Genomic DNA, 24604 nt, shown 5'->3' with positions numbered 1-24604 from the left:
AGGAGAAATCAGACCCTTTCCTATGTTGACAGAAAGAAGGGCTGAAAAAGCTGAAAAGCAGCAAAAATGAAGAGTGTTCTAGGAGAGGGGAAGGTTACATCCCAGAACGGCTTCCTTTGTGGCTCAGACAGTAAAGACTCTGCCTGAAATGCAGGAGACCTGGTTCGATCCCTGGCTGGGATCCCAAGGGTGGGATTCCTTGGAGAAGGAAATGGCAGTCCACTCCAGTATTCTTGCCTAAAGAATTCCATGGACAGAGGAGCATGGCAGGCTACAGCCCATGGGGTCTCAAAGAGTTGGACAGGACTAAGTGACTACACCACATCCTGGACAGGCCCTATTGTTTGGGTGGTTCTCATCTTAGAAAAGGCACAGGCTTTTATTGGCTGGCTTCCCTTGTAGCTCAGTCGGTAAAGAATCTGCCTGCAGTGCAGGAAACCTGGGTTCGATCCCTGGGTCGGGAAGATCATCTGGAGAAGGAAATGGTAACCCACTCCAGTACTCTTGCCTGGAAAATCTCATTGACAGAAGAGTCTGGTGGGCTGCAGTCCATGGGGTAGCAAAGAGTCAGGGATGACTGGGAGACTAACACTTACTTACTTGCGTATATCCAGAAGATTCCGGGTGGACCCATCTCAAAAAGATGAGATTCTAATGAACATGCCCTTCTCCTTGACTTTGGGGATCGTTTGGAAAGTCTTGGAGTCATGAAAACCCCATCACTCCTAACTGTTAACTGGCAGGAGGACGGTCCACAGAGGCCGTGGATTAAGGGGTGAAGCTTGGATGCAGCCTGGGGTTGGGGGTGGGGGAAGATGCGATGCCAGCCAAGTGAGCCTCAGGACCTACTAAGTTCCCTGCCTGCGGGATGGGGACCAACAGCCAGACCTGGCGTTTGCTGGGAAAGACCAGGTAACCAGGAAAGGAGAAAAGTGAGCGCCTCTTGAGTGAAGACACCGCGCGGCAGGTTTTCGGTGTGTGTTGGTGAGGGGTGGGGGAGTTCTCTTAAGGCCCTCATTCCTCTTGGGTCAGTAAGTGGAAGGCCACCTTCCAGACGAAGGCTGCACCCAACCTCGCGCCCTAGATTTCTCACCAGCCGCCGAGTCCAATGAGCTGCAAACTGCTGGCACCTGGGGAGGGCAAGCCCAGGAGAAAATGCTTTGACTCGGTGGGGGGTGGGGGAATGCTGACTCCAGGCCTCCTCTCTTCCAGTTCTTTTCCCACGCGCCCCCACGAAGGCCGCCCCTCCACCGAGCCCCGGGGGTCACGGGACTGCAACGGTTCCCCCAGCCCTGGTCGGCAGCGGCGGGGGCCGGGGGGTGGCGGGAGGTGGAGCCCCCTTCTCACCCGACGCCCCTGCCCGCCTCGCCTCCCGCGCGCTCCCTGGGCAAACCGCCGCGCCTGAGCTCAGGCCCCGCTGGTGCCTGCATGGCCACCCCTGCCCCCGCTGCCATCCAGACGCCAGCTGGCACGAATGCCTGCAGGCCCTGAGACGACCTCAGGCCCTGAGACGACCTCTGCCCCCGACGCGGGGACGTGGGGCCCAGACTGGCGGCGCTCGTGGGCTCTGTGGTGAGTGAGCAACCCGCCCCCAGCCCCCAGCCCCGCGGTTACCCCGTGTCCTCCGCTGCCCCTCATTCCGCGGTCACACGTGGTCCTTCATCCCATGGTCCCTCCCCGCGGGCACCCCTTGTCCCCCGCGGCCCCCCCCATGTCCTCCCGCCCCCGTTGTCCGGCCCGTGGACAGGGTCCGGCTCCCTCTGGGCCCGGGGGCAGGTGTAACGCGCTGCCTCCGCCCTCACCCACCAGTTCCCCGCGCGGCTGCTCCTGTTTCTCATCAGCACAGTGAGCGCGGTGTTCCGCGGACACCTGGACAAGGTGGAGCTGTCTCGGTAGGTTTTTACATTCCTTTCATTAGGACTGCCTGGAAAATCCCATGGACGGAGGAGCCTGATAGGCTACACTTTCATTAGGACTGAGGAGAAGGAAAAACCTGGAATTTAAACGGTCTTGTCTGGCACTTGCACCTTTATGGAGTCAGAGCTTGCCCCGAGGGTTCCATTACCTCATCATCAGATTTAGAAAGAGATCCTATGGACTACTGAGGAAAGGTGTTTTCCTTACTCTCAAACCAGCCCCAGGGGAAAGTGAAAGTGAAGTTGCTCAGTTGTGTCTGACTCTTTGCAACCCCATGGCCTGTAGCCCACCAGGCTCCGCAGTCCATGGAATTTTCCAGGCAAGAGTCCTGGAGTGGGTTGCCAAGGGACCCACCTCTAATTATGCAAGAAATTTGTAGCCATGAGACAACTCTGCAGGTAGAACATGAAGAACCACATTTCCCCCTTTATTATGAAGTTAAACTAGGTAACTTATCTACATCTAGGCTGGCTGCCATTAGTTAGAATTAGTTCACTCAGTTCAGCTCAGTTCAGTTCAGTTGCTCAGTCATGTGGGACTCTTTGAGACCCCATGAACCCCAGCATGCCAGGCCTCCCTGTCCATCACCAGCTCCCAGAGTTTACCCAAACTCATGTGCATTGAGTCGGTGATGCCATCCAACCATCTCATCCTCTGTTGTCCCCTTCTCCTCCTGCCAGTTCACTAAGGCCACACTATTTCAGCCTCATAGTAAAGTGTCTCCCATGGATTGAAATGATACCTTCTCTGAAGACCTGCATTTTGGAGAGTTCCCTGGTGGTCCAGTGATTAGGACTCTGCCCTTTCACTACAGAGGGCATGGGTTCAATCCCTGGTTGGGGAACTAAAATCTCACAAGCTAAGTGGCATGGCCAAAACCAAGAAACCACCATGACATCCCTGCTTTTTTGCTGGTGAAGTCGTGGACAGCTGCCTGTCTCCTGCATTTCATCAAGGCCTTCAAAGGTGAGAAACTCCTGCTGGTGATGGCAGGTGGTCTTTCCCAGTCTCAGAAAATACTCCTTCTGTCCCCATCTAGATGGGTGTACAGCCCTGAATCGTGACAACCTTGGTGCATGGAATCAGACGTTTTATTTTCAGGTCTGTTATTGTGAACCCATTTGGTGGGTTGCCTTTTCATTTTGTTGATGGTTTCCTTTGCTGTGCAGAAGCTTTTAGTTTTATGGAGTCTTGGTTATTTTTACCTGGTGCCTTTGATTTTGGTGTCAGATCCCAAAAAACTTACTGCCCAAGTTTTCTTCCAGTTTTATGGTTTCAGCTCTTTCACCCACTGTAAGTTGATTGTGTGTGTGGTGATACATAGGGGTCCAGTTTCATTCTTTTGCACGTGGACTCCCCTTTCCTGGCGTCCATTTTTGGACAGTCCATCCAGTACACCATCCTATATTTTTCCTCGTTGATGATCTCTGGGTGGCCTCTTCTATGCTCAGACACCCTCAGGACCCGAGTGCCTGTCTCCTTGGCTGTGTTGGTCCACCTCTCTCCATCTCACCGGCTTCCAGAACCCCCGAATCCAGCTTGGGTCCCCCACCCTGCACATTCCCAGCCCTCCACTTGCACCCACAGTAGAAGCTTTGAACTTTACACCTCCACTCACCTCCTTTTATCCCTGGAGCCCTGTCTGGTCCTCACACCTGTGTCTCATGGCCTCTGCCCTCACAGGGTTTGCTGTGCCCTGATCCCTTCACCCTTCCTTCCTCTGCAGCCCCCCGCTTGGTCCCCTCCCAGAACCCAGGGCCAGTCGGTGCCTGACCACCCCTCCTTCCTCTTCCTTCAGAACTGCCACCTGGACCATCACTATCTTCTTTTGAGACCTGGGCACAGAACCGTCCTCTCTCCTCCAGCCCCTTCCCTTTAACTAGTCCTGCTGAATTGTGATAAAGGTCTCCAGGTCTCATTTTTTGTATAAACTTGTCTCCTGTCAACTCCCCTCTGGCCTCTGTCCACTTACATCCCTTGACAGAGAGTCTACACTACATCTCAGTAACGCAGTAAATACAAACCTAAAATTATGCAGATAGGCCTGAAAAGAGCATGTGGGAAGCGGGTATGTTGCAAAGGCAGGCGTTTCTGTGGACACGGTCTCAGATAAGGGGTTTCTGTGCCCGTCCTCCCTTGGGCAGTGAGTGGCAAGATAGCGAATTGCTAGGGAGAGAGTAGGCTCATTTTGAGAAAACTATTTCTGAAAGCCAGACACAGTTAACATTTTTTCTTTTTTCACCTTGTGAGAAAATTCTGAATATATTATGACAAGATTTTACAAGAGTGGTTTTAAGATAAGAGAATATTTCTATATACCCACCTTGTTCCACAAAGCATTTGAGTTGGTTTATAAATATACTTCCAAAAAAGGCTCACGTGTTACTTTGTATTCAATATAAAACTCTGAGAGATTGACATGCTTCATCTTTCTCTCTTCCTGGAAGGCAGAGGTGTCTCGGAGCTTTTGCCCTGACGCTGTGAACCTGGGCCCCCCAACCCTTCCCCTCCCCCACATTGGGAGTGTGGAGTCTTAGCCACTGGACCACCAGGGAAGTCTTGAAGTGTGAACTTTAAAATGGTTATGATGTTAAAACAATACACCATATAGTCATGACTGGAGTAAGAAGCGGAGAAAGGCTAACCACTATAAATACAAATGAGACATAGTAGAACTGGAATATGTGAGAGATGGAGACCTGTTTTACATATACTAGGAGTCCCAGAGGGCGAGGCTTTACTGGTGCGGATGCAGAATTCAGGCACTGATGAGAGAGATCAGAAGAGGACTGACGTGATGATAATGATATTATATTCAGCAATAATAACATTATATTAGAGATTCTCACCTGTGCAGTTAGGCAAGAAAAGGAAGATGCGTTGATTTAGAAACTGAAAGGCTGACATGGCTTTCCTGTCCTTTGTTTGTGGATTTTTCTCCAGTGAACCTCTCCACTACATAGGAAGGCTCAGTGGGCAGCTCAGTACAGAGGTGGGCTTGGTCCCATGACGTCTTTAGGGTTTGTGGGCAGGGGGCAGAGAGCAGCAGCCCTGCCCTCCCCCACCAGCTCATCCCACCTCCCATCCCCCAGGATGGGAAGGGCTTAGCTCTGAGGTGCTCACAGCACCAGGGAGCTCTGGCACTTTGCTTTTCTGTTTGCCCAGTCTCTGTGCAGTGACCTCAAGGGAGGGGTGGTCAGCAGTGAGGTCTGGCTGAGCTGCCTGTGACCCAGAAGTGAGTCCCCAGCACCACTTACCACTGCCTCCTGGGGCTCCCCTGGAAAGAACTGGTGAGACCTAGCCTTCTTTACTGTGGTCCTTCCCTCTTCCTGAAGCTCGGCTGCTCATTTATGTTCAGTGTTGTTAATGGGTTTCATTTCTGATAGCACCTTTACTGACATTTTTGCAGCATTTTGGGAAGGAAGGGGGATAAGCATGTGAGCTGGCCATTCATCATGAGCTGAAGCCAATACATATACTTTGGACCCACAAGTCTTGTAAATTTTTATATAGTCAGGTCCACTGTTCCTCAGATTCTTAACAATTTTTAATACATATGTTTTTATCAACTTCACTTAAGTTGGCTCTCCAATAGCAACAAATTAGACGGTTCTTTGGAGGATGCTGCTTCTAGTAGGAATAAGAAGTTAAAGCTGACGTGCAAATTATTACAAGCAGACATGAGATTCAGTTCAGTTCAGTCGCTCAGTCGTGTCTGACTCTTTGCAACCCCATGGACTGAAACACACCAGGCTTCTCTGTCCATCACCAACTCCCGGAGCTTATTCAGACTCATGTCCATTGAGTCGGTGATGCCATTCAACCATTTCACCCTCTGTCGTCCCCTTCTCCTCCTGCTTTCAATCTTTCCCAGCATTAGGGTCTTTTCCAATGAGTCAGTTCTTTGCATCAGATGGCCAGAGTATTGGAATTTCAGCTTCAGCATCAGTCCTTCTAATGAATATTCAGGACTGATTTCCTTTAGGATTGACTGGTTGGATCTCCTTGCTGCAAGGGACTCGCAAAAGTCTTCTCCAACATCACAGTTCACAAGCATCAATTCTTTGGTGCTCAGCTTTCTTTATAGTTCAACTCTCAAATCCATGCATGGCTAATTGAAAAACCATAGCTTTGACTAGATGGACCTTTGTTGGCAAAGTAATGTTTCTGCTTTTTAATAAGCTGTCTAGGTTGGTCATAGCTCTTCTTCCAAGGAGAAAGCATCTTTTAATTTCATGGCTGCAGTCACCATCTGCAGGGATTTTGGAGCCCCCCCAAAATAAAGTCTGCCACTGTTTCCCCATCTATTTGCCATGAAGTGATGAGACCAGATGCCATGATCTTAGTTTTCTGAATGTTGAGCTTTAAGCCAACTTTTCACTTTCCTCTTTCACTTTCAACAAAAGGCTCTTTAGTTCTTCACTTTCTGCCATAGGGTGGTACCATCTACATATCTGAGGTTATTGATATTTCTCCCAGCAATCTAGATCCAGCCTGTGCTTTATCCAGTCCAGCATTTCTCATGATGTATTCTGCATATAAGTTAAATAAGCAGGGTGACAATATACAGCCTTGATGTACTCCTTTCCCAATTTGGAACTAGTCTATTGTTTCATGTCCAGTTCTAACTGTTGCTTTTTGACCTTCATACAGGTTTCTTAGGAGGCAAGTCAAGTAGTCTGGTATTCCCATCTCTTGAAGAATTTTCCAGTTTGTTGTGATCCAGTCAAAGGCTTTGGCATAGTCAATAAAGCAGATGTTTTTCTGGGAACTCTCTTGCTTTTCCAATGATCCAACATATGTTGACAATTTGATCTCTGGCTCCTCTGGCTTTTCTAAATCCAGCTTGAACATCTGGAAGTTCATGGTTCATGTACTATTGAAGCCTGGCTTGGAGAATTTTGAGCATTATTTTACTAGCATGTGAGATGAGTGCAATTGTACGGTAGTTTGAGCATTCTTTGGCATTGCCTTTCTTTGGGATTGACTGTATATTGTCACCCTGCTTATTTAACTTTCTTTGGACCTTTTCCAGTCCTGTGGCCACTGCTGAGTTTTCCAAATTTGCTGGCATATTGAGTGCAGCACTTTCACAGCATCATCTTTTAGGATTCATAACCAATTATTAAAGTTTTGGCATTTGAAGGGCCGTACTTCAGTTTAGTGGGTAATTAGGCACAAGGAATGCTGGACACATGATGTGTGATGGGGTCAGATTTCATCAGCTTTTGCAATGTTCCTAGAGTGCCAGGTTTGTTCTGAGTGCTTGTTTCACATGGGTTATTTAATTTTTTAAACGGCTTTACTTCTTTTTTTGAAGCCCCAATACTTAGGCCACCTGATATGAAGAACTGACTCACTGGCAAAGATCCTGATGCTGAGAAAGATTGAAGGCAGGAGAAGGGGACGACAAAGGATGAGATTGTTGGATAGCATCACTGACTTGATGGACATGAGTTTGAGTAAGCTCTGGGAGTTGCTGATGGACAGGGAAGCCTGGCATGCTGCAGTCCATGGGGTTGCAAAGAGTCGGACATGACTGAGTGACTGAACCTTTTTTTAAAAATTATTTTTGGCTGTGCTGGGTCTTTGTTGTTGCACACAGAACTTGCTCTACTTGCAGTGAGCAGGGCCTGTTCTCTAGCTGTGGTCCTCGGGCTTCTCCTTGTGGCGGCTTTTCTTCCTGTGGAGCACAGGCTCTACAGCGTGTGGGCTTAGCATTTGTGGCACTTAGTTGCCCCACAGCATGTGGAATCTTTCCAGACCAGGGGTCGAACCTGTGTTCCCTGCATTGGCAGGCAGATTCTTAACCACTGGACCCCAGAGAACTCCTGGTTCATTTAATTTTTACATATCATTTCTATATTTACAGTTCACTAAATCTTGTAGAATGTAACAAAGTTGAATGGACTTTTCAGAGTGTGTGTTTAGCTAATAAGGGAGGTGCTTTGCCCTCATACCCAGCATCTTTAAGAGGTCCCTATTCTGCTGCCCCTTTTTTGAAAAAAAGAAAAAAAAAAAGATCATCTTTTGGTGCGGCAGGTCTTCCTTGCTGTATGAGGGCGTTCTCTGGTGGCAGCGAGCAGCAGCTACCCTTTGTTGAGTGCTCGGGCTTCTCACTGCGGTGGCTTCTCTCCTTGCAGAGCACAGGGTTTAGGTGCACGGGCTTCATAGCTGCAGCACAGCAATCGCTGTGGTGCAGGGGCTTAGTTGCTCCACAGCAGGTGGGATCTTCCTGGACCAGAGATCAAACCAGTGTCCCTTGCGCCGCAAGATGGATTCTACCACTGGACCACCAGGGAAGCCCCTACTTGGCTGCCTTTGATGGGGGAGCGGTCTGGGCAGCTGTTACTTGCCTGTAACAGCCAGTGAGGTGATCTGCTTGTTTACATCACACAGCAAGGACACACTGGACCAGGTATGGATCCCGGACCTCTGACTCCATCTCGGGTTTCCATGCAGGTGGACCCCAGTGCGCTGGTATTCTGACTCTCAGACCCGACTTCTCGTGACTTGTGGTTGTTTGTTCCCAGGTGCCCCCTGGCCTCAGTGTGGTGGCCAGTGTCCAGGTGGGCAACACCCTGGGGGCGGGAAACAAAGGACAGGGGTGGCACTCCTGCATCACCAGCCTCCTGTGCATGGTGTGATGTGGCTCGAGGCTGCCTTCCTGAATTTTATCCGAGTTAAATTTGTGTATCACGAGTTCTCCAGGAATTGGCTTACATATGTAAACTCAACTGAAATTTTATTCTTTATGTTGTCTCCAGTTTACTCCGTTAAATAAAACTCTTGATTATGATTTTCTGTTATCAGGTGCCAACTAAATACTGTTCTCCTGGGCCCTAAAGGGAATCATTGCAAACGCAGTTGTGACCATGTGCAGGCTCCTTTCTGATGAGCATCTGTGTACCCGGCCCTCCAGGTCTCTGCATCCCGACCCCTGGGCAGTCTGAATGTTCTGGAATCCGAGCAGTTAGAGAAGATGCCATCTTACTGAGCATCTTTTCTATGAGAAAAAGGGGTTAGAATCACTTCAGTGATTTTCAGTTCAGTTCAGTTGCTCAGTTGTGTCAAACTCTTTGTGACCCCATGAATCGCAGCACACCAGGCCTCCCTGTTCATCACCAACTCCCAGAGTTCACTCAGACTCATGTACATCGAGTCGGTGATGCCATCCAGCCATCTCATCCTTTGTCGTCCCCTTTTCCTCCTGCCCGCAATCCCTCCCAGCATCAAAGTCTTTTCCAGTGAGTCAACTCTTGGCATGAGGTGGCCAAAGTACTGGAGTTTCAGCTTTAGCATCATTCCTTCCAAAGAACACCCAGAGCTGATCTCCTTTAGAATGGACTGGTTGGATCTCCTTGCAGTCCAAGGGACTCTCAAGAGTCTTCTCCAACACCACAGTTCAAAAGCATCAATTCTTCGGCGCTCAGCTTTCTTCACAGTCCAACTCTCACATCCATACATGACCACAGGAAAAACCATAGCCTTGACTAGACGGACCTTTGTTGGCAAAGTAATGTCTGTGCTTTTCAATCTGCTGTCTAGGTTGGTCATAACTTTCCTTCCAAGGAGTAAGCGTCTTTTAATTTCATGGCTGCAGTCACCATCTGCAGTGATTTGGGAGCCCCCCAAAATAAAGTCTGACATTGTTTCCCCATCTATTTGCCATGAAGTGATGGGACCAGATGCCATGATCTTCGTTTTCTGAATGTTGAGCTTTAAGCCAACTTTTTCACTCTCCTCTTTCACTTTCATCAAGAGGCTTTTTAGTTCCTCTTCACTTTCTGCCATAAGGCTGGTGATTTTAGGTGATTTAAAGGTGACTTTAGCTGTCTTTTCCTGGACAGTCAGAAGAAACACTTACATTTCTTAAGTCACTGACCATGAGAAGTCGGTACTAGGATTACGTCTACTTCCTGTTGGGTCTTCAGTATCTTTCAGGTGCCTGTGCCCTTGTAATGGGATCTTACTTGCTGCTTTAAAGGATGTGGTTGCCTCTGCATTTACAAGTGACAAGTATGTACATCTTCTGGAAGGACACTGTAGATTTTATGCCTGCTTTCTTCACTGTACTTTTCTCACTCTGAGAGGTGAGTGGCATTTCACTCTACAGGAAAATCTGTAGTGCAGCCAGGACTGAGAACCAGAGCTGAACTTGAACAGGTTTGAATGAAGGAAGCCTGAGGAGACCCCCTCCATCCCTCCAATCAATCATTTATCAAACCAAAGTGGGGTTTCTCTTGTGCTCAGTGTGTTTGTGCTCAGAGTGTGGAAAAACCTCACCCCCAGACAGGCAGTTTCCTGTCCGGGGCACGCTGTGACAGCAAGCCCTCCTGGATCACCTGGGCGGTGTTTGTGCAGACCACTGACTCAATCTTAGGTTGAATTTCACATTTTCTGTGATGATGTGTTTGCATAGTTATTTAGACTGTTACTAATAAGTGTCCTAAATAAACCAAATCTTGATGAAAACGCCTCAGTAATTTTCACAGTTGCCCCAGATTGTGCTTTTGAAGAAATTTGGCTTTACTGCTGTAAAGTGTGCTCATCTCGTGCTACTGATTTTAGACCAGAGTTTAAAATGTAAAATCTCAGGACTAACGAGGTGGTCAGCTGGAGGAACAGAAACTAGATTTACCCTCCTGTCTTAAGCAGCGAAAAATCTAGACAAAATCTATTTGGTGAAAAATGGCTTTCAGACTCTGGACCACAGGCGGCATACGTGGATCCAAGGGGCAGCATGGAGGGGAGCCTGTGACTGCCTGGCTTACCACAGGGGAGCAGTTTCCAGGACAAAGTGCAGACAGGGGCATCTCCTTGGGCTGAGGAAGTGGAGCTGGGAGTCGGGGGAGTGTGTGTGATTTTGGGCCTCCACCATCTGGAGTTCATACAGACCTGAAGGCAGTGCTCGCAGCTCCACTCAGAGCAGGACTGCGTCCACTCTGCCTCGTTCTGCCTGACGGGCTCCGGCTGATCTACTACCTTGTTTGTTTTGGCTGTGCTGGGTCTTTCTTGATGTGCGCCAGGGGCTTGCTCTAGTTGTGGTGTCTGGGCCGGCTTCTCACTGCGGTGCTTCTCTTGGAGAGCAGCCCCTGGGGCACTCAGGCTTCAGCAGTAGCGGCACATGGCCTTAGTTGTCCCAAGGCATGTGCGATCACCCTGGACCAGGGATTGAACCTGTGTCCCCTGCATCGCAAGGCAGATTCTTAACCACTTGACTGGCAGGGAAGCCCAGTGAGGTTTTATGATGCCCTCATTTTCTCAGATAGGAAAGAAGTGTTTGGCCTGGGTGGACTGGCCACCCTGCCAGGTAACCACAACTGCACAGAGCCATGGGTTTCCAGTCATGACTACTTTCTTTTCCTCCAACAGGGCCATTATTTCCCTAGTGAGCCAGGTAATGCTAATCTTCACTGCTTTTCATCTGTTTGATGCACTTGCTCTGAGTACTGGTGGTTTTGCTGTCTGCCACACTAGCACACTTTGTGTTTCTGGTTTTTAATTAAATGCCTATGATTTAGTTTTCAAAAAGAGGGAGTTCTACCTTCACGTGGTTGGAGCCATTGGAGGGACAGGTGGGTGATGTGACGTGTGGCATCTGGGGTAGGAGAGCCCTGGGCTAGCCGGCCTCCCCTACTGTGTCTGGGCCCGGACACTCTGTGTAACTCTGGCCATGTGGTGACACCTCCAAGGCAGGCCATGCTACCTTGGAGTCAGTCCTGACCATGAGAAGATCCTTCTCCCGCCTGATCTTCTGTAGGCTTAGGGGTATTTGAAGACCCTTCTGCTGAACCCTAGAGTCATCCTGTGAAGCTTATTCCTGGTTTAGCAATGGGTCCTCATGATATGACTTCTGGGTCCACTTGCCGTCTTTATGCTGTGTCTCAGTCACTCTGGAGACCTGGTGCCCATGACTGGACACTGGCTATGGCAAGAACGTGACAGAGTGAGACAGTCATCATCCCACTGGCTGTGGGCATTCTAGAAGCCCAGTTGCATTAATATTTTCCAGCTATGATATCGGACTAGTTTTTGCTGAAAGTTCCATCCATGAAACCTCTACATTTTTTAAATACTTATGAACTATTCTTATGTTTTATTTTTTTAAATTGGTCAATTGATAGGTTATTCTTTGGCCAAACCATGAGGCTCATGGGATCTTAGTTCTCTGACCAGGAACTGAACCTGGGCCATTGGTCGTTAAAGTGCAGAGTCCTACCCACGAGACTGTCAGGGAGTTCCCTTTAGGAACTATATTTAAATAGAGATTTAAATGCTGTTGTCTGGCGGACTCTGATGAAAGCTGCTGTAGTTGTTGTTAACGTACCTTTAGAAGCATACGTTCTCCTTTGTCTCGAAGGCGGGGCCCTGTTTTGAGATGGGACGTGTGACTGTACTCAGCGCGTGAAATGCCAGGTGGTGCTCTGACCTGACCTGGTGACACACGAATGACCGCAGTGTCAGCTGTTTTCCTTCCCTTTGGGGCACTTCTGGTGGAGTCTTGAGAGGAGCAGGGTGCTTTCCTGAGTGCCACTGGTCACTATGTGTGTGGTTCTCTCCCTGGACCATCTCTGATGTCTGCTGCTCATTGTGGGATGACAGGTATGTGTCTGAGTCCGAGGTGACTTGCCTTGGATCCTGCTTGTCATGTTAACGTAAACTGAGATACAAAGCAGTTATCTGCAAACTGACCCTTGTGGAATAGGAAAAATTATTTCCTCCCTAAATAGTTATTTTGCATGTAGAATTTACACTTTGTATATTTGGTATACAAGAAGAGTTTGTGTATTAAGCACACAAAAACACTGGAAATGTCCACTTGAAAAAAATGAACATGACCCTGCCCTCAGGATGAAACCAGGATCTAGTAAGTAATCACACACTTACTCATTTGGGTTAAGTGATGTGGACGCTGTGAGCACCTGCAATGGGCTGGAGTGAGCTGGCTGGGAACAACTCCAAGTCATGACGCAGCAGCTCAGATCTGGGGCATGTCTAGAATCACTAGACAAGGTGAGTCCCATTTGTTGGAAAAGGTTCTTTCTCTGTTGAATGGTCTTGGCACCCTTGTCAAAAATCAGTGGGCCAGAGATGAGAGGGTTTATTTCTGGCCTCTGTTGTGCTCTATTTGTCTCTGTCTGGCTCATGCCAGTACAACACTGGATTACTCTAGCTGTGCAAGTTGCTTCTATGGAAATTTTTATTGAAGTAGAGTTGATTTACAATGCTGTGATTTCTGCTCTACGGCAGGGTGACTCAGTTATACAAACATATTCATTCTTTTTCCTTTTCTCTTCCATGGTGATTTATCCCAGGATATTGGATATAGTTGCCTGTGCTATACAGTAGGTCCTTGTTGTTTATCCATCCTGTATGTGATAGTTCGCATCTGCTAATCCCAAACTCCCGAGGCCCTCACCCCTAGGATCCCCAAATCTCTTCTCTATGTCTGTAAGTGTTTCTGTTTTGTAGGAAAGTTCTTCTGTGTCATGGAGCTTCCCTGGTGGCTCAGACGGTAAAGCATCTGCTTGCAGTGCAGGAGACCCGGGTTTGATCCCTGGGTTGGATCCCCTGGAGAAGGAAAAGGCACCCCACGCCAGTACTCTTGCCTGGAAAATCCCATGGACAGAGGAGCCTGATAGGCTGCATTCCACGGGGTCACAGAGTCGGACACGACTGAGCAACTTCACTTTCACTTTTGTCATATTTAACATTCCTGGGCCGTAAGTCTTGAAATCAGAAGGTGAAGTCTTCCAATCTTCCAAGTTTGTTCTCGGTTTTTTGCTGTGGCTTTTTTTTTTTTTCCCAGGGCCCCTTGCAGTTCCATATGAGATCAGCTTTTCCATTTTTCCTAAAAGGCCACTGGAAGATTTTTTTGGGGGGGTTGTGCCATACAGCTTGTGGGATCTTAGTTCCCCAACCAGGGATTGAATCTGGACCCTTAGCAGTCAAAATGCCAAGTCCTCACCCATTGGACCGCCAGGTAATTCTAGAAATTTTGTCAGGGTTGCACTGAATCTTCAGATGGCTTTGTGGAGAATTTTGAAGTTTTTATTAGGATTGCATTGAATCTGTTGGTTTGCTTTGGAGAGAATACTGCCATGTTAAGTCTTCCAACCCGTGAACAGAGACTGTCTTTCCATTTATTTAGGCCTTTCTTACATCAATGTTTTGTAGTTTTCAATGTGTATGTCTTTGACTTCCCTGGTTAAATATATTCCTAGATATTTTATTCTTTTGGATGCTCCTGAAATTTTCTGAATTTCATTTTCAAATTGTTCTTTGCTGGAGTATTAAAACACAGGTGATTTTTGTTGTTGATCTTGTAAGTTTGCTGAATTCATTAATTAGTCCTAGTATTTGTGTGTGTATGAATTTTTCAGGATTTTCTATATATACGGTCATGTCATATACAAACAGTTTTACTCCTTTACCAATTCCCATGCCCTTTATTTTTTCTAGCCTTATCGTTCTAAAATAGGATTTTAACTTTTAATTTTTAGTTTCATTTACTTTTTAAAAGTTTTTATTGGAGTACAGTTGATTTACAATGTTGTGTTGATTTCTGCTGTACAGCAAAGTAATCAGTTACACATATACATATTCTTTTTTTACAATAGGTCATTACAAAGCAATACTTTTATTTTTAATTTAAAAATAACATAGGACTTCCCTGGTGGTCCAGTGTAAGACTCTGCTTTTCCAAAGCAGGGGGTGCCAGTTTGATCCCTAGTCAGGGAACTAAGATTCCCATATGCCATGCAGTGCAGTCACAAAAAAAAAAAAAAGTACAGCTATAATTTACAGGATGCGAGGTAATTTTTCCTGAAACCCTTTGCAGAAATATGTTTATGTCCATTATGTTGTTTATGAAATTTATGAAGACATCAGATACCATCTCCCATTTGCTCCATCTGACACCTGGAAAAGCTGGTGCCCGAACAGGTGAAGCAGTTTCTCACAGACAGCAGGTAAGGAGACAAGATTTGAGCCCAGACAGTTGCCCCTAGAGCCACTCTAGTTACTGTGGTGTGCGTGGTCTCCCTGAGGTTTGAGTCCCTCATTCACCCTGCAGACTCACTGACACCGGTGTACGGCAGCCTGGGCAGTGCTGGAACCCAGGGAACATAAAGATAAGCAGGCAGGATCCCTGTCTGCTCTGAGCTCACCCCAGGCTCTTGGTGTTTACTCCTCTCTGTTCTTTGGCACTTTCCCCACCTTTTGCTCTTAGGATGCAGGCATTCCCTGAGGGCTGAGAGATAATCCTCTTGTTGTCCTGTTCCTACTCTCCTCCTTGGAAGGTGTGGGGTTCAGCCTGGTGCCCGGGGCTCTCAGCTCTGGACCCGACTTGGTACCTAAGCTCCTGGCTGCTCAGATGTTCGCAGGCCATCTCACTGACGTCTTGGTTCAGGCCCCTAGGCGAGAAGTCTGCCCGGGTCAGGCTGCCAAGTCTTAGCCAGCTCCGACTGTGAGATCTCAGGCTTATCGCACTTGCAGAGGTTAGGAGGTGAGAGTTTGTAAGGGCCATGGCGTTTATCTTAGCATTTGGCATCTGCAGTAACCACTGCACCCAGTCAGGTGCTATTCATTACACTCATTAAGGGCATCTTGCTCAGTACCCAGTTTCCTGTTGGGGGGACTGCAGAGAGGAGGTGCTTGAGAAAGATTCTGCTTTCCAGACACTTCATTTCTTCCTTAGGGAAATTCTCCCCTCCTGGGTTTCATCTCAGGATAGCACCAGAAGATCTCTAAGTCCAGCTGCCCAGCGATCCTTGGCCTGGAAGACACTTGTGTTCTTACAAAGTGGGCACCCCTCTGACCACCTCAGCTCTTACAAATATTTACGAGCATTTTGGAAATGTTAGGCTCTGCTCAGTGTACTTTTCATCATTTTCCTTTTTCTTGTTAAGTTTACGCCCAGACATACCATCCTTTTGTTGTCATTGCAGATGGAGGCCTTCCCTTCCATTATATAATCTAAGTGGTGGTGGTTTGTATGTATGAGGCCTGTTAACTACTGTATGTGAATGTAGCTTGTTAAAACTCTGAATTCCTCAGGTAGTTTTCAGTTGACTCCTGGATATTACAGGCATTGTTTAGTTGCTAAATCATGTCTGACTCTTTGCGACTCCATGGATTACAGCCTGCCAGGCTCCTCTGTCCGTGGGATTTCCCACTGGAGTGGGTTGCCATTTCCTTTTCCAGGGGTCAAAGACCCAGGGATCGAACCTGTGTCTCCTGCGTTGACAGGTGGATTCTTACCACTGAGCTGCCAGGGAAGCCCCACTGAGGCAAACAATCATATAATACTTTTATATTCCCCTTAAAGGTTATATCACACATTTCTTTTCTTGCTTAATGCCTGTAGTAGAATAAATTGTTGTGGTGTTAGTGGAAATGCTTGTCTTGTTCAGGACTTTGGTAGAGAAATATCAGAAGCCCTAGTTCTAAGCAGCGTGCTGGATTCTGGCCTGACACACACGTATACACGGGAAGATCCCCTGGAGGAGAAATGGCAACCCACTCCAGTATTCTTGCCTGGGAACTCCCATGCACAGAGGAGCCTGGTGGGCTACAGTCCATGGGTTGCAAAGAGTTGGACATGAGTTAGCAACTAAACAACAACACACAAATACAATATTAGACACATAATAAATCCATGAATTCATGTCATCTTAATGATGCTTAAGAAATATTCATGGAGTCTGCTTTATTGAAAGTTTCCAACAAAAATGGTTGAGGATTTTGTCAAATGTATTACATGTCATGTACATAGAAATAGTTTTACTCCTTCCTAATTTTTATGCCTTATTTCTCTGGCAAGAATGTCTACTATAGGATTTTAACATTTTTTTTCTATATTCTCCTCTAGTAGTACTTTTTTATTTCTTAAAATTTTTTACTTAAGTTAGATGATGTATAATGTATATAGATGTACAGGTGTATAATGTAGTTCACAACTTTTAAAGATTATAATAGCTATAAATGGAACACTAAGTATTTACTATATTCTCTGTGTTGTACAGTATATTCTTGTAGCTTATTTTATATGTAATAGTTTGTACTCTTAATCCCCTACTCCTATCTTGCCCCTCCCTGCTTCTCTCTCCCCACGGGTTAACTACTAGTTTGTTCTATCTGTAAGTCAGTTTCTTTTTGTTATGTTCACTGCTTATATTTCTTTGATTCAACATGTAAGTAATATCACATAGTATGTATGTCTTTGAATGCTTTACTTCACTTAGCATAATGCCCTCTAAGTCAGCCCATTTTGCTGCAAATGGCAGAATTTCATTTCTTCATTTTTTATCACTGAGGAATATTCTATTATATGTATACACACACACACACACACACACACACACACCTTTATTCATCTTTTGATAAATACTTAGGTGCTTCCTTATCTTGGCCGTTGTAAATAATGCTGCTGTGAACACTGGTGTGCATGGATCCTACTGAATTAATGTTTTTGTTTTGTTCAAATACATATCCAGCAGTGGACTTGCTGGATCACTTGGCAATCTTATTTTTAGTTTTTCTGAGGAACCTCTGTACTGCTTTCCACAGTAGCTGCACTCACATTCCCAACAGTGCACGAGGGCTCCCTTTCTCCACATCCTCGCCGACACTTAAATTCTTTTTGATGATGGCCATTCTGATAGGTATGGGTGATCTCTCATTGTGGTTTGATTTGCGTTTCCCTGATGGTTAACGATGTTGCGCCTATTTTCTGTGCCTGTTGGCCATCTGCAGATCGTCTCTGGAAAAATTTCTATTCAGTTCCGCCCATTTTTTGATGTTGAATTGTATGAACTATTTATATATGTTGGATGTTAACCCTGTATCAGTCACATCATTTGTAAATATTGTCTCCCATTCAGAAGATTTTCCTTTACATTTTGTTGATAATTTCCTTGGCTGTGTGAAAGCTCTTAAGTTTCATTAGGCCCTATTTGTTTATTTTTGCTTTGCTTTTCTTTGCTTTAGGAGATGGACCAAAAAAATTGCTACGCTTTATGTCAAACAGCGTTCAGTTCTTTGTTTCTAGCACTTCACACACTACCTGACGCAAACAAAGCCAGGAAATACTGGTTAAATCTCCATGTAAAGCAGCCCCCAGTTTTGGGGGTCTGAATTCCATTGACAGGTCAGTGGGAAGCCTGAGTCTGATCCTGGTTCGTAATTATCTAAAAGTTTAGGGAAGTTATAAGGGCTTCCCTGGTAGCTCAGTTGGTAAAGAATTCCACCAGCAATGCAGGAGACCCTGGTTTGATTCCTGGGTTGGGAAGATCTGCTGGAGAAGGGATAGGCTACCCACTCCAGTATTCTGGCCTGGAGAATTCCATGGACTGTGTAGTCCATGGGGTCACAGAGTTGGACACAACTGAGTGACTTTCACTTTAGGGAAGTTATATTGACTGCAGTTCCCACCATGGATACAGAAGGGTGTCGATGGTGGTAGGAGCAGAAGTGCAGAGCACCTAAATGGGCTGCTTGCTGCCCACCCGCAGGTCTCTGGTCTGGGCTGACGGTCTTCCAAACCCTCTTCTACCTGGTGTACGTCTGGAGGATCGACTGGAACCGTGCGGCAGAGCAGGTACCAGCGCGGGGGCCCCTGGAGGAGGGGAGTGTGCATGTGCGTGTGCGTGCGTGCTGTGATTCCAGGGTGAGGATGGTAAGAAGCCCACGGGCAGCAGGACGCACTGTGACTCGTGAAGAGGCATTGGACGTGAGAGTGGGGGCCAAAGGAAACCTGTGTCCTCAATACGGAGCTAATTTCTCCTCTGCTAAGCAGGCACAGCCAGAGAGTTAGCTTAGAAACTCATGTGTGAGGTCGTCTTGGGAGAACAGTAGTGCTTCCCCGTTTTTCCTGTTGTCTAGTTCTAGCGTCTCAAGGATCTTTGCTCCATGGTTTCCTGAGCAAATGGAAGCAGATGCCAAGTGTCTGTGGTCAGGGAGGTCCATAGGGGCAGAGCCTGTCCTGCGGGTGGAGGACCGGGATCTTGACACTCGGGGTGTCTCTGGGTTGAAGGGTGAGCCCTGCCAACTGTGTCAGGCTCAGGGTGAGATGGTGGGAGGTCAGCCAAGGGGAGATGTCATGGATACGGGGACGTGAGGAGTAGCCGAGGGGCGCAGACCAGCACTGTCCACGCCCTGACCGCCTCGAGGCTCCCGGGCCCTCATGACTGCTCGTGGGGACAGGTCACGTGCTCCCCCCCTTCAGTGTGGTCCACGGAGGCAGAGAGTGTACGGGGCGTTGCTATCTTCACGAGCTGTTGCTGGGGAGGATGACAGTGGTCTCTAGTGTCGTGTTCACTGCCACTGTCAGGACTGAGAAGCCTGCGCTCGGAGCGGAAAATTCTAGTGTAGCTCCCGCAGAAGCATAACGTCTGACCATGGGACCAGCCAGCATGGCTGTACTTTGTTTGCCTCTGACACAGGTTTGAGCCAGTATGTGAGGGGACAGAGGCCATATCCAGCTCCATAGGTGAGGGGGTGTCCTCTAGTATTCTCACTTCTGTCTTTCCTACCTGGAGCTCAGAGTCGCTGGTGCAGGAGCCCCTGCTGCCTGCCCATGTGGCTAGTCCTGCCCTCTGACCAGCAGATGGGCTCCAGGCTGCTGCTGGGGTGTAGCTACTGTGGCCCGTGTGTTAACAGCCAGTGACCGACGACCACGTGGGCTCATGTCACACCCAGGAACGCCTTCACTCAGACTCCCATGTAAGTAAATATCATCTCCCTGTTGTGTACAAACAGATCTGTCCAACCTGGAGAAAGAAGCACTGGCTGGGGCCATCCTGCTGGACCTCACCTGACCCAAGAGCCAGACTGCGCAGCTGATCAGGGCAGCCCCTGCCATGACGTCCTGATGGGGACTCAGCTGACTGTGTTAGGGCCGAGCGGCTGCAGTTTTGGCTGTTGCTGTCCTCGCAGTGGGAATTTTAATAAGACTCTTCACTGACCATGGCTGAAATGGAATCATCCCAGCCCCAAACTACCAGTGAGAACGATATGCCACACGTGCCGCATGGGAGGTGAGCTCTTCACCTGGACCGTGGCTTCGGTCCCAGCCGAGCAGGAAAGGGATGCCAGCTTCATGTTCTTATTCTGAAGATTCACATTATCATCCTGGACATCAAGAAAAGCATTACAATTTTAAGTGAACTTTTCTCCCAAATGTTAACTCTTATCGTGGTTTTTAAGTCTGCACGTTGGTGTCCCTGGCTGGCTGTGTTCTTTATCCCACCTTACATTTAACACCTTCTGTCTTCCAGGAGAGCAGGTCCTCCAGCAGTAACTGCTGGCCACGGTGTGTGTGTGGCACTCTTGTGTGTCCAGTCTCATGTGTGAGTGTGCATGAAGTCCTATCTCGGGCAGTGCCATGCAAGCTTTTAAAAAATAAACATTTAAAAATACATGCTCAGACTAAGTGGTAACTTGTAGCTTACTGCCTTTTAAGAAATTTGTTAAACTTTTGTATTAATTAAAAGATGACTCTTGTGTTCTGTCCTTGCTGCTCAGCTCCCAGGTGCTGGCAGGTATGGCCCCAGCGCTTGCTGGAGGTTTTTAGAGCCTTTAATAGGGAATGTGACCAACCAAACAGAAAATCCTAAAAATGACTGACACTGGCGCTTCCCCAGCATGAAGCCCACCAATGACCTGGAGAGCAGTCCTCCCCGGGGCCACACACCTGCCTCCCTCACCCCACCAGAGGAGAGCAGGCAGGAGAACCCTGATACCGTCATCCAGCAGGACAGACAAAGTTCTGAGGTAAAATTCACGTAACAGGAAAGTAACCTTCAAGTGTGTAATTCAGCAACATTAACCAGTGCATCAGTGGTCTTTATTATTATGCCACCCTGTACAGTGTGCAGTTTCTGACACTTTATTACAGTTTCATTGCACGTCACTAATGACATCCCTCAGCTTCTCGCAGGGTTACTGCCCAGCTCTGTGATGGTTTGGAGACACGTGCCCATTCATCCATGGGCTTGTCTTTCTGCTGTGGGACATACCCTCTGGGTGCTGGGCCCCCATCAGACCTATGGTTTGCAGTATTCTCCCCACCTTCCAATTCTGCCAGCTGCCTATGCACTTTCTTGACAGTGTCTACTCTTTGCACAAAAGTTTTTAATTTTGATGAAGCCCATTTTTTTCTTCCACTTTTGCTGTCATATCTAAAAATCCATTGCCATGTTGTCAGAAAAAGATTTAAGTGCTGTTGGAATATAGAATATTATAGAAGAAATTTAAAAGTAAGTAAGAGACTCTGTGTTTCTAGTCTGACATTTAAGGAGCTTGGCAGTCATCACCTTGTCCTCAAACAAGAGCAGCAGGATTCATGTCTCTTCTGGCGCCAAATGAGCAGGGCTCACACACACCGCAACTGATGCTCCAGACCTTCCCGCGCCGGTGGGGCGTCCAGTCATTCCATTCAACTCTGACACTATATGGGGTTTGTCTCAGGCCCCACAGGTTAAGGGCTCAGGCCCACAAGACTGCCCCCACTTAGAAGCCACTGCAGGTCCAGGCCACCCGTACTTTTGACAGACCATCTATAAATAGGGGGTTTCTGTGACCACCCCCCCACGACCCCTGCCCTCAGTTGGCTGGAACAGCTTACAGGGCTTAGGAATATATGTCCCATGGAAGCAGTGCATAGGGAAGGTACAGAGGTGATGGTGCTCTGGTGGTCTTTCTGATGACCAACCACCCTCCTAAAGCTACCTAGGGTAGCTACCCCCAAGAGCTCTAAAGTACAGTCTACTTCTCCACTCGTTTCAGCCATTAGACAAATGGAGAAGAAAACCCCGAGGAGATATGAGTATGCGTGTGCTTGGCGGCTGTAATAAACACAGACATGAGCACTGCCGCAGACAGGGAGAAACTGGACCCTCTGACATTAGCGGGAGGAACCTCAACAGGGCAGCCACCACTGAAGGTGAGACAGTTACCACATGACTCAGCAACTGCACTGCTGGGTGTGTGCCCAGAGAACTGGACACACATGTCCATACAGAAGCTTCTACGTGAACGTTCAGAATAGCCAAAAACTGTGGGAGCAAACTATAATATTCAAAATGTCACAGTTTTCAATACAAAATTATCCATGCAAAGACTTGAGAATGTATGGCCATAAACCAGGAAGAAAAGATAACAGAAATTGCCCCCGAATGTGCCCAGACAAGGGCCAGAGAAGTAAAGGGACTGAGGGGCACGATGTCTCAACAAAGAGAGAAAATGTCAACAAAGTACAGGAACCAAGCGGGAAGCCTGGCGCCGAACAGCATGATACCTGAAATGGGAGCGTCACTGCAGCAGACTGGAGCAGCAGGAGGAAGCCAGCAGACCTCAAGCCACCTGGGCATTCACAGCTCAGTGCAGCTGTCTGACGCTGACGGGAGTCAACATCTTACCCCACAGGTGAGACCCACGTCTCCAAGAAGACCCTTCAGGTGCCCAACGTGAGCAGACATTTAGGAAATGCACATGAACACCGCAATGAGATACCACCTCACACCTGTCACCAGGGCTGTAATCAGAAATAAATGTTTTCAAAGTAAGTGTTGGTGAGGACGTGGAGATATCTGCAACTGCGGCGCACTGCTGCTGAGAAGGTAAAGTGGTGCAGCTACAGCTACAGTGGAAAAGTTTGGCAGTTCCTCAAAAACTGAAATGTAGAAATACCACATTATTCGGCAATTCCACTAGAATATACCCTGAAGAATTAAAAGCAGAAACTTAAAAAACAAATGCTTGTACATCCATGTTCATCACAGCATTACTCACCATTGGTGACTGAAATAACCCAAGTGTCCATCAGAGAAAAATGGATTTATATTCATACAAAGGAATATTATTTAGCTATAAAAAGGAATGAAATTCTGACACCTGCTATAACATGGATGGATCTTCAGAACATTATGCTAAGTGAAACAACCCAGATATAAGAGGACAAAATTTGTAGGATTATACTTTCAAGAGGTTCCTGGAATAGGAAAATTCATAGGATGTAGAATAAAAGCTACCAGGGCTGGGGGAGGGGGAAATGTGAGTTGTTATTTAATGGGTACAGGGTTTCTGTTTGGGATGAAAAAGATGTGGAGATGGGTAGTGGTGATAACCGGACAACATTTTGAACATACATAATGCCAATGAAATCTACTAAAAATCACTAAAATGACATTTTATGCTATATATATTGTAGTACATAGGAAATATGAAAGGCAGAAAAATTAACGCTAATATATATACCGTTGTTCTTCGGAAAAGAAACAAATGGAAAAAAAAAGTATTTAAGCAAGTAATGGCATGAACGGAGCAGGAGCCAAAGTTGCCAGCCTCCCCAGTGCAGTCAGACAAGCAAGAAATGTGAGGTGCACGTGTTGAAAGAGACAAGAGCCCCATGGTTTACAGGTGGCAAGATCACCAACCCAGAAAATACAGAAAAGCTGAGAAATTACTACAGCAGATCAGAGGTTTCAGAAAACTCCTGAGACAAGGTCAGCTTTCAAAAACCATCAGCTTTCCTGTACGTCATCAATTACCAAGTAGAAACTGGTTAAAGATCACATTCAAAACAGTGAAGACAAACACACCCACAGAAAATCTAAACTCCAACAAGCTCTGGCGAGAAGCAGGCAAAATCCGCGAGAAGACATGTTTAGGGATGCTGTGCCCTCCTCTCCTTGGCTTCTCCTCTGGGGCCTTGACTCCATAGCCAGGCCTGTGTGCTCAGCTCTCTGTCCCAGGGTCAAACGTGTTCCCGTTCCTCCCCAGCCTGCCTTCTGTCTCCTTCTCTGACAGCTGCCCTGCACACTTGGGGCTCCCCGGCAGGTGCAGTCACATCTCATGGGCTGTGTGGCCAAGCTGTGCCAGCCAGCCCCCCAGGGTAAATGATCTGCTGCTGTTTTGCTCTGCCTGAACCCTGACTGATGCAAGTGTCACAGAAGACACCGAATCCCACCACTGGGGCTGAAGCAAGCTCTTGGGGAAAACAGCTGATCCTGATAAGAGCCAGAAATAGATTTTTGAAAAATTACTGAAAATCTTTGTCTCGATTAGTCTTAGCGGCTGTTCCAGAATTAGAAATATTGATATTCTATTTTCATAGTCTGTGCAGAATTACCTGAAGTGTTAGCTTCCTCTTACCCACCCCTTTCTATTTTATCTCAGCTAGTAGTCACTTAGTAAACAGTAAGATTTATCCAGAACTAGGAACTTGCACAGAGTAAGGTTCAGAATACTGACTCCATCTAACTCTGCATCTTTAAACAAGGTCGTCACTGCCCTCAGTTTGCCCAACTGTGACATATGGTCAACATATTCCCTGCCTCTATTACATGAGACAGTCATAGAAAGCTCTTTAGCAAAAGGCTTATTTACCACAAAGCAGAAATCAATGTTAGCAATGATTATTTTGGTCATTCTTTATTAAATATGTTTTTTTTTTTAAAATGGAGAAATGTTTGAAGTCTGGTGTCCCTGGGGCAGAAAGGGAAAAATGCACACCCACACCCCCAGAGCTTGGGCAGCTGTGTGTGATCACTAGTCCTATAAGAGAGCAAAGAGCCAGATACTCTGGAGTGGGAAGTCAGGTGGGCCTTAGGAAGCATTCCTACAAACAAAACTGGTGGAGGTGATGGAATTCCAGCTGAGCTATTTAAAATCCTAAAAGATG

The 24604-nt window shown here is 47.2% G+C and overlaps 1 long non-coding RNA gene across 3 annotated transcripts; it reads left to right on the top strand.

The window, feature by feature from the left end:
* Positions 1–1147: 1147 nt before the first annotated feature.
* Positions 1148–20339, top strand: LOC138447544 (uncharacterized). 3 transcript variants are annotated; one of them, XR_011259882.1, is made up of 5 exons: positions 1148–1572; positions 1810–1892; positions 2598–2883; positions 18435–18520; positions 19681–20339. It is a non-coding gene; the product is annotated as an uncharacterized lncRNA (long non-coding RNA). The 3 variants fall into 3 exon arrangements; XR_011259883.1 differs by lacking the exon at positions 2598–2883 and having other exon boundaries at positions 1375–1572; XR_011259884.1 differs by lacking the exons at positions 1148–1572; positions 1810–1892; positions 2598–2883 and adding exons at positions 13393–13903; positions 14762–14891.
* The last annotated feature ends 4265 nt before the right edge of the window (positions 20340–24604 follow it).

The sequence above is a fragment of the Ovis canadensis genome, chromosome 11 (assembly GCF_042477335.2).
Source record: "Ovis canadensis isolate MfBH-ARS-UI-01 breed Bighorn chromosome 11, ARS-UI_OviCan_v2, whole genome shotgun sequence".
Lineage (NCBI taxonomy): Eukaryota > Metazoa > Chordata > Mammalia > Artiodactyla > Bovidae > Ovis > Ovis canadensis.
The sequence above is the reverse complement of the archived record's forward strand: the minus strand, read 5'-3'. Positions and strand labels throughout refer to the sequence as shown.